The sequence below is a fragment of the Gavialis gangeticus genome, unplaced genomic scaffold, assembly GCF_001723915.1.
Source record: "Gavialis gangeticus isolate Ggan-Ray unplaced genomic scaffold, GavGan_comp1, whole genome shotgun sequence".
NCBI lineage: Eukaryota > Metazoa > Chordata > Crocodylia > Gavialidae > Gavialis > Gavialis gangeticus.
In genome coordinates, this window is record NW_017729002.1 from 23,422,952 (window position 1) to 23,432,194 (window position 9,243).

At 45.8% G+C, this 9,243-nt stretch overlaps 1 long non-coding RNA gene across 1 annotated transcript; it reads left to right on the forward strand.

The window, feature by feature from the left end:
• Positions 1-963: 963 nt before the first annotated feature.
• On the forward strand, positions 964-3,480 carry LOC109290854. The gene is made up of 2 exons (XR_002095696.1): positions 964-1,516; positions 2,900-3,480. It is a non-coding gene; the product is annotated as an uncharacterized LOC109290854 (long non-coding RNA).
• The last annotated feature ends 5,763 nt before the right edge of the window (positions 3,481-9,243 follow it).

Below are 9,243 nucleotides of genomic sequence, written 5' to 3' on the forward strand. Positions count from 1 at the left end.
CGGGTCCCACGGTGTGCAGGGCGGCGCATGGGCCCAGGCCTTAGGAGCTGCAGCAGGGAGGCTCAGGTCTGTAACTTGGGCAGGCGGCCGGGCAGGGAGGTATGCGAGTGGCGCACATTGAGCCAGCCCTGGGAGCAGCTCAAGGCTGCTTGGGCCCCACACAGTGCACAGGTTTGCACATGAAGAGTCCCCCTGGGAGCAGCTCCAGGCTGCTCAAGTTAGCCCTGGCTTTAGGCCAGATAGCCAGAGCCCTGCAGTGTGGCTCAGCATTAAACTAAAAGAGCCCCAGTGCCGCGAGCAAAGCCCAGGAAGGGGAAAGACCCCTGGCATGAGGCTGGAGATCTGGAGCCAGTGAGGGCTCATCTCCCATAGGAGCTCCCTGGGTGCCCAACGCAGGGCCCAGAGGGAAGAACCCTCAACTCGAGGCCAGCGGGTCCAGGAGGCCTGAGACAGTGTGGGGACCCAGAGGCCAGATTGACAGCCCCCAGAGGAAGTACTGTGAGTTACCGGGAACCCGGGTCCCACAGGGGAGGTGCCCCCGGGCAAGGGACCCTGGGAGGAGTGGACCTAGGGGGAGAAGACCCTATCCCGTTTGAGGAACCAAGTGGTTGGAACCCAGATAGGGCAGATCTAATATCTGGTATAGTTGTTTCCTATTCAGTATCTATTGTTATTGTTGGTGTTATAAATAGTTGGGTGTATTAATTCTGAATAATGGGCTCTGTAAGGATGTCTTTATTAGCTAACCCACTTGTGGTATAAACTTGCTGTACTGACTGTCCTGGGATCCACCCCTCTTCTGGGCCTGAGGTACAGGTACTTACCTGAATGCCCTCCCTAGGGCTGACTTCCTCCAGCTAACAGAACTTTATATGTATATTTGTATTTATATTTGCAATTGTATCTATTTTAAAGAGTTTTATATATATGTTGGTAACTCAGTAAATTGTATATAGTTAAGAACTTTGGGCTTGGGATAACTCTATAGAGGAAAGAAGGACCCACTTGAAATTCTGGCATCCCTCTCACAGCACCCCCTTCCTGCCTACCTGTCCCATCCAATTGAGAACAGGGCACACCCTTGGGTGTACCCACGCTACACTACAATAAGTGCCGACTCAAAACACGATAGTTTTCCCCTGGAAGTTACTGTCCAGCCTCCTGGATCAGGAACGTACTTTTCTGAGAAATCTCCTGCTGCAAGGCAAGATTTCCTAATAAAACACAAACAGGCTCACCATTGGGACACGACTCTCTCTATCTGATCAAGGCCAGGTTCTCATGGAACATAAGTACCTGGCCCAGGGGCCCCTGCTGGATTTGTGCCACTGAGTATCCCATTTCCTGGGAGATGACATATGATCCATGAGACCCTGGTTGATGTTACAGTTCTCTTTTCCTTTATTCAGATAAATTATGTTTGTTTCTTAGACTTGGAGGCAGCAAGAGACTGACAGGCAGCAATGGGAGCTGCAATAGGAGAGCAGGAGGAGAGAGAACACGCTCAGAAAGGCATGTAGGCAAAGCAGATCTGTCGTTCTTTCAATGATTACTGTAGCTGAAGACATCCAAAACCATCACTAGCACTCAGTTCCAGGCAGTCAGTGCGGTGCCTTCTCTAGCACTGCACTGGCAAAACCCAGGCTGTTCTACTAAGCTCTGGGTTGCAGAAATTTGGCATAAAAACAGAGAACAATACAGAGAAATTACAAATACAGGAACACTCTCAGCTGCATCCCCCACAAGCCCAGTATACTTGTCCTTCATGAGAATACTGCCTAGTCATGCCTCCACCATTTGACCTGCCCTGTTCCACATCTCAGCAAGAAGAGAACAAAGATAAACTGGGAGCTGCCTCCTTCGTTCAGGAGGTAAGATTAGTTTCTTGTTCAGGTAAGGGAGCTCTTTGCTTAGGCTGAAATGAGAACAGGATATTTCATTTGCCTCACACAGCAAGTGATCACTTCCCGCCCTGCTCTTTACTACAAGCATTTCTGTGCAGCAAAAGGAAGGTGAGACTATAGCATGTGTTTCACACCAGTGAAGATGTACTGGAATAAACTTTAATGTGCACTAGCAAACAAAATGTAAATCCTCCAGGAACTTTGCACGCATACTGTGGTTGCTAATGTGTGCTAAACCCAGACTGTCACATCTTCACCACTACTATTACTTGTGCCAGCTAGATTAGTTTAGCACAGTTTCATGGGCACATGGTATAATCACACCTTTTTGCAGTGTAGCTTTGCCCTAAAACGAAGAAAGCCTGTCAGAGTTGCACAGAGCAAGCCTCCTCCATCTCTCTTCTGCAGCCAGGGGTGACCAAACTTTGTTCATATCTGTCCCTCATATTAGGGAATTCTCAATGTTGCTGTATTATGCAGCTGACTTGTTTAGTGTGCCAAGTCCAGGACACCAAGCTGTGGCAACAGCACCTGCTGGTGGACTTGGGCTCACACATTCTCAGTTCCTTGGAGTGCCCCATGCCCATTTGCAAAAGAAAGGACATCAGAAGTGTCCTGATAATAAGAGGGGACAGACATCACTTCCTCCCTCTGAGGAAACTTACCCTGTAACTGTTCCCATAGGGATCAAGTGACTGTGTGGGGACAGATACTGATGGACTGGTCATGCAGAAAGCACAATTAAAGAGCAGGCAACAGTGCAGGGTTGCAGGAAAAAAGCCTGAAAGTTCCATTACCCACATAAATGCAGTATGGGCAGAGGTCCTTGCCAGCTCTAGTATCTCCTGCCCCCTCCGGTAAAATCTTATTCCTCCATCTACAAGTCAAAAATGCATGAAAAATATTCTCTGCTTCATTTTACCCTCAGAGACTGAAGTCAAATCTGATATTCCAAGAACTGATGGTACATCCTGATGTATTCTGCTTTCTCCTAGGTCTCAGCCCTACAGTGTATAGTCATCCATGAGTATGCCACTCCCAAAATCATACTACTCCATCAAGTGAGCTCCTTTCTCATGAGGAGGCATGTTGCTCAGCTGCCATTTTCTATTTTTAACTGGAAGTGAGTAATAGTAGCATTCTGCTTCCTGGGAGGTGGTACTGTTACCCAACCAAGACTTTATTGGTTCCCCTGCATCCGCAACATCCAGAATGGGCAGAATTTGGAAGTTGACTGAAAATCACAACCAACTGGAAATATTTTCTGCAGCTCCTCAGCTGTGTTGCTCATCTCCGATCACCTCCTTTCTACAAGGTGACATTTGGAGCAGTTTATCCCCTGCAGATCCTCCCTGGATTTGTGTGTCTCTGCACTGCCTGTTTCCTGGCAAGTGGGGCTTTGTGTAAAGGCTTTATCAATTCTCCTCACGCATTCTGTCTCCTATTCCTCTTTTAGAAGGAGAGACAGCAGTGGCGGCTGCAGAAACCTCTGAGGAGGAGGGAGGAGCAGCAGAGATTAGCCGGTATGTAAAAGTAGTGAATCACAGTTTATTAAAATGATCATCATTGTCTGAAATTGCTGCCTGAGAGCTAGAGACACCTTAAGTCAGAGCTGCACAAAACAGTCCCCCAGTGATGCACCCTCAGATGCTGTGAAATGAAGCTTTTTGGCTTCAAGCAGAAAAGGGAGGATGCAGGAATCCAGGCTATTTAGAAATGCTCCTGTCCCTGACACCATCCTCTTCTGTAATGTTCCTACAGCCAAAATCCGCCACATGATCTTCTCTCCACTTCAGATGCTAAGCAGAAAGGGAAATGGGGCATGGAGGAGAAGCTCCCAGAATCTGAATTATTTCCTGCTGTTAACCCGCATGTGCTGGAACCTTTAAAGTATCCTTATGGAAATATGTGTTGCACCTGGAATACCCTTGAGAGCAGGGTGGAGTGGCTGCTGCCACCTTTTAGATTTGTCTAGGGTTTGGGAGTATCTGAGACTCCCAGTCTCCCCCCTGAGAGACTTGCCAAGGGTTTAACCTGAACCTGCTCCAGGGCCTGGACTTGGGAGTTTTGTTAGAGCTGGGTGGAGACCTGTGCTGAGCAAACATATCAATGAAGCTTATAGCACTGAGTCTTACTAAGCTAATGGAGTTCCTAGGAAGATAAACGAGAGTCAGATACACACCTTCATCCTGCTCCACAGGAAATGATTTCTGTGAGCTGGCTCCAACCCCCTTTGAAACCAGCTCTTATTTCTGCTTACAGTTTCACTCATGTAAATCTGAGATAACGGTGTTGCCCTGGTTTACATCATTATAACTGAGAGAAGAATCTAACTTCATTTGGCACTTGTAAATAAGTTAAGTTTGCTAATGCTGTTGCCTCTAGGGTTGGCCAGTAAGGGATGGGACTGGCCAGATATATTCTATGGGACAATATGGTTTATTTGTAAAATTTCTACAGAGTCCTGCTTCCCTGAACACAGACAGTTTCCTTGCTCAGAAATCCCCCAGTCTACCACATTCAGCAAATTCTGTGACCAAAAAGCACTGGTTCTCAGCTTCCCCTTAGGGTTGTCTTGTGACTTCTTTTTTTTGTGGCTTCTTTCCAGTAATATACAGACTACAGAACCACTCACCTAGTCCCTAGGTTTGCAGTCCCTAGCCTCTCTGCCCATACAGCTCAGCTCACATAAGTAACACTCCCTCACTGGGGTTTTGCTGTTACACCTGTCTGTGTGTCCTGTTCTGATGTTTGTTGTCCTCTCTTGGGTAGTCTCTGTACAGGTCAAAGTGGTATCCCTGGCTTGGGTATGGATCTCTTGCTTTTCACTAGTGATGACTGAATGGCACTAGCAAGTCCCTAGTCCTTGTGGCAAAATTTCTTAGGAAGAGTGAAACTTCTTTCTGTCAAATACATTTGACAATGGATCAATGAGAAGACTCTTAAGTGGTGTACAGTGTTGCTCACAGCATGTGAGGGAATCACTGATTTGTTACCCAGAGATTCAGTCATTTTTGTGGGTAGTGGCATATGTGAGGGCAGTGCAGTATCTTGCCTGGGTAGATGAGAGCAAGCATTCATGCTCTGAGTAGTCCCAGGTCTTTGCTGCTCTCTGGGTCTTACCTGTCAGTCTTTCACATGCGTAGACCAGTAGGAGGATTCAAGCTAGTCAGAATCTAGAGAGAGGAATTAGAAAGGCTCTAGACAGACAATGTTTCTTTAGTCATCAGCAAATAAGGGTCATTTAATCTCACTAACCATGTCCAGTGGTAACATGTGATGAGGCTATTCCCAGGTTCACGTGCTGAAGATCATTTACATTACTACCTAAAGTGCTACCAGGAGCCAAAGTCAGTGTGAAGACAAAACAATCCTTGTTTTAAGGTGGCTGTGCTGTCATTATGCTAATCACTGGGCACAACTCCTCAAGGGAAGTATTTACAAGTGATGAATACTGTCTGGTCTGCCAGGAAATCATGCCAGAGGTTGGCAACATTTTTGGCCAGAGTATCAAAAACACCCTGACCTACGCCTCAATTTGGCGTGCTAGAGGCAGACAGTGGGGGAGCTATGAGGGACCTGAACCTTCTTGCTGCTGATGGCTGCACACATGCCTCCAGGAGGATGGTGGGAGGGGGCCCTCCAATCTACCTTCCGCAGCCTTCAGTGCTGAGTGAAAAAAACCCAGACCCAACTCCCTCCATTCTTTTCCCCACTCCCATTCTGAAGACAGTGCCAGGAGCAGGGCTGAGCTGTGTCAGCCCAGCTCTGCTCCCAGCATGCACAGACACAAGTTACTGAAGGTGCTCTGTTTTGGAGCATGTTCATCTGAACCCTCATTCAATGAAGGTTCAGATTGTTGTGGGATCAGGCCCTTTTACAGTGTTCTACGGCCATGCACTTGTGTTTGGTCATGGCTGTAGAGTGCTTTCAGGGCCCAGATCAGGCAAAAATGGTCACTTCTGTGAGCACCCATGGGATGTATTAATGCCTATACCTTTTTGTTCTAGGAACAACGAGGAGCTGTATGAGCCTGTAAGTACTTTTAGGCACATTTGTGTTTTGATCTGGCTTCATTAGATGTTGGGGCTGGGAAAACCTGAGAGAAGTTGTTGAGAAGTAGCAGTTTCAGTCCCTCTCATGTGATATTTGAGGCAGATGTAATTTGGCAAGGTGCCAAACCAATGTTAGAGCACGGGTGGGAAGTCTTCAGAGCTGGTTGTGCAGAGTGACATGGGGACCTCAGTTGCTTGGGGCTTTGTTTTCAAAGGCACTGAGCACCCCAGATGTCAGTTCTCAGTCTGGCCTTCAGCCTCTCTGTACCTCATTTATGCTAGCAGTAAAATGTGGGTAATGTCTATTGTATATACATGTTAAGAAGCTTAAGGTCTACTGCTGAGTAAGTCAGGTTCCCAAAATTGGTTGAAGATGAAGGTGTTATCAGATCCTGAGGCAAGGCCATTCTTTAGTTCCTTTTTAGACTTTTTGCATGAGAAAGTTATAGTGGTATAAACTAAAGGACAAAGTTTAACCATTATGATTATACTGATTTATCCACTTTGTTAGACACGTGTATTCCAGTTATAAAAGTGCCTTTTCTGACTTGAAAGATGCTTAGACCAAACCAGAAGAAAGCTGGTCTTATTCCAGAATAAGTATAACTGAATCAAAAAGTTACTCTTATTCCAGAGTAAGTGCCCAAGGGGGAGTTTTGATGCTGTATCTATATCAATTAAACTCTATCAGGACAGTTAGAGTAATGTAATTGGCAAAACAAGCTCTTCTAAGCTATTGTTTTTCTGTGGGAATTGGATGTCTAAACATAGTTTGTCCCCACTGATACTACCACTAGCTGAAATATCTGTGAAGTGTTTTGAGATCTTTTTGGCAATTGTAGCTTTACAGAGGATTATATGCACAGTAGACAAGTTAGTTCCACATATTTTGTATGAGAATAAGAGAAGTAGGTGTTTTATAAAATGGAAGATGAATACAAGGATGAAAGTAGGAAAACAGTTTTCTTCATAAGGATGCACTGTCTCTTTCCTCCCTCTTTTCCATTACTTATGCTATATATCAGCTTCTTCAAAAACTTCTTTGCAAGGTAGGTGTTACCAAGCCATTGATCTCTTATGTACATAGAAGCAAAAAGATAAAACAAACAGCTCAGATTATACCAGGATACTTGTTTGCCGTTATCGTTATTGCAAGGGACACTTACTGGGCAATACCATTCTGGGAGTATTAAATAAAAATAAGAAAGATGACTTAAGTGGTTGTTACAGTAACTTATATAGCAGGACAACAGAATTGCATAATCTGGGTGCAGTGCAAGTGATCCTAATCACCTTTAGTTAGCTTATGTATATGGGCTCATCTCCATTTGTTTGTTAATGCTTCGAAAACAGAGAATTTATTTTACATCCATATTCTTAGAGCAGGCATTCAGCTTTTTTCTTTCGTTTCTTACTGCAAAAGCATCATTCTTACCTCAATTTTTTTTGGAATGATCCCCTGAGACCTGATTTTTTGGGTCAGACAGTTGAGTGCAGGTTAAGTGAAAAAAGCATTTAAACTGAAAGATATTTATGAGAAAAATCTCTTCCAAGCAGTTAATACCAAAGCAATTATTGTACAATAAATCTAAAACCAGAGAGAAGCAATAGGGAAGCAGTTCTTCCCATCTAATGAGTCATGAACACAGCTTCAGTGTTTAAGGCCAGAGTGGATCACTCGCCCTCCAGCCCCAGCTCTACTGCATTACCCCACTGGTATTACATCTGTGTTAAGAAGAGCGCAATGGAGAACCAGGCCTTAACAGTCTCTGATATTTTATTAAACATTTATCATATCATGTTGACAGCTGATCAAACTGGACTGTTTTGGTCTTTATTACTGCATGTGTATAGTTATTTTCAGTTCCCAGTAAAACACCCAATCCTTGGCGATAGAAATACAGCATCCTTGGTTCCTCCTTGTGTTCACATTCTTTTCTTCTTGCCTCTTTCAGCGCTTCCCCATCCACTTCTCATTTAATAGAGACAAGTGATTTTTTTCCTTCTTAAGTCTGTAAGGGTACTTTTCTCCATCTCTATTTCACCCTTGGTTTCCACCCATAGCTCCTCTCCTGCACTATTCTCTTTCCATGTTGGACAATGGAAATTGATGGTGTCAGGAAATGAAATGGACAAGTGTTACAAGTAGCATTTATTGACTGCAGACTCAAGTATGATTCTTTCAAGCAGGGATCTGGACTGAAGTAGTGGTCTTGAAAACCTCTAGATTTGGGACATTCTTAGAGTAGAATCCACTTATTTTAGCCTTTCAGCCACAATAAGGAGATTCCACTTGACACCTGAAGAGGCACTCAAATAGCGCAAACTATTTGGCTCACTTAGTAAGCAGTACAGCTCTGCCATTGACAGGAGTCTCAAAAAGCTAACTCACAGCTGTCCCTGCACTGATATGCTGAAGTAGAAGACAGCATGCCCTGCGCTCCATTTCAAAGAGCGCAGCCCTGGGTTCCTCTCCTATTTGAGCGTGCCCTCGTTCTGTATCGGTGGGGCCTGCCTGGGTGCTGCTGGTTCCACATTAATTCTGCTCCTAGGCCTCCTTCTGAGGCATCGCACTGTAGCTGTAGTTGCTCTGCTGGTTTGTAATACCTCAAGACTGGTGCCTTGCTTATAAGTTTCTTTATCCTTTCAAATGCCTACTCCTGGGCTTCTCTCTAGTCCCATGCTGCCTTGTGTGTTAGCTGTCTCAAAGTTTTGCATGCCTCTGATGAGCATGTGCAGAATCTGGAAAGGTAGTTAGCTCTGCCTATAAATCTCTGGACTCCCTTCACATCTTGTGGTCTGGGTGTTTCCTTAATGGCTCTCAGTTTCCCAGCTTCATCTTGTCTGAGTTCAGCTCATCAATCTGCTCTGGGCACCTGCCTAGGAGCTGTTGCAGCTTAGCGTCAGGGTCTTGGGAGAGCCTGTTCCTCACGTCCTTCATCCCCCACAAGCAGGATGTCATCTGCTACAAGCCTGATTCCTGACAGGCTCTGGCGCCTAATTCACCTGGTGCTGGAACGCTGGGGTGGACCAGTGCCCATGGGTATTCATTTGTACCCGACATCTGCCACAGCGCCTTACAAGGGCTGCCCTGTGCCTTAAGGCCTCAACCTCGCTAGATAGGGCAGAGCCCGTTTTTTACATCCCAGCCATGCCTTAACGTAGCCAGTTCTGCATGGGGATGGGGATAGGGGAAGTCAAGGCACAGTGGCGACGCGCAGGGGTGCCCCCTCTCCAGCCGCGCTCGCCGTAAGGCGCCAGCCGCGGGGGGTGGAGCCGAGGGC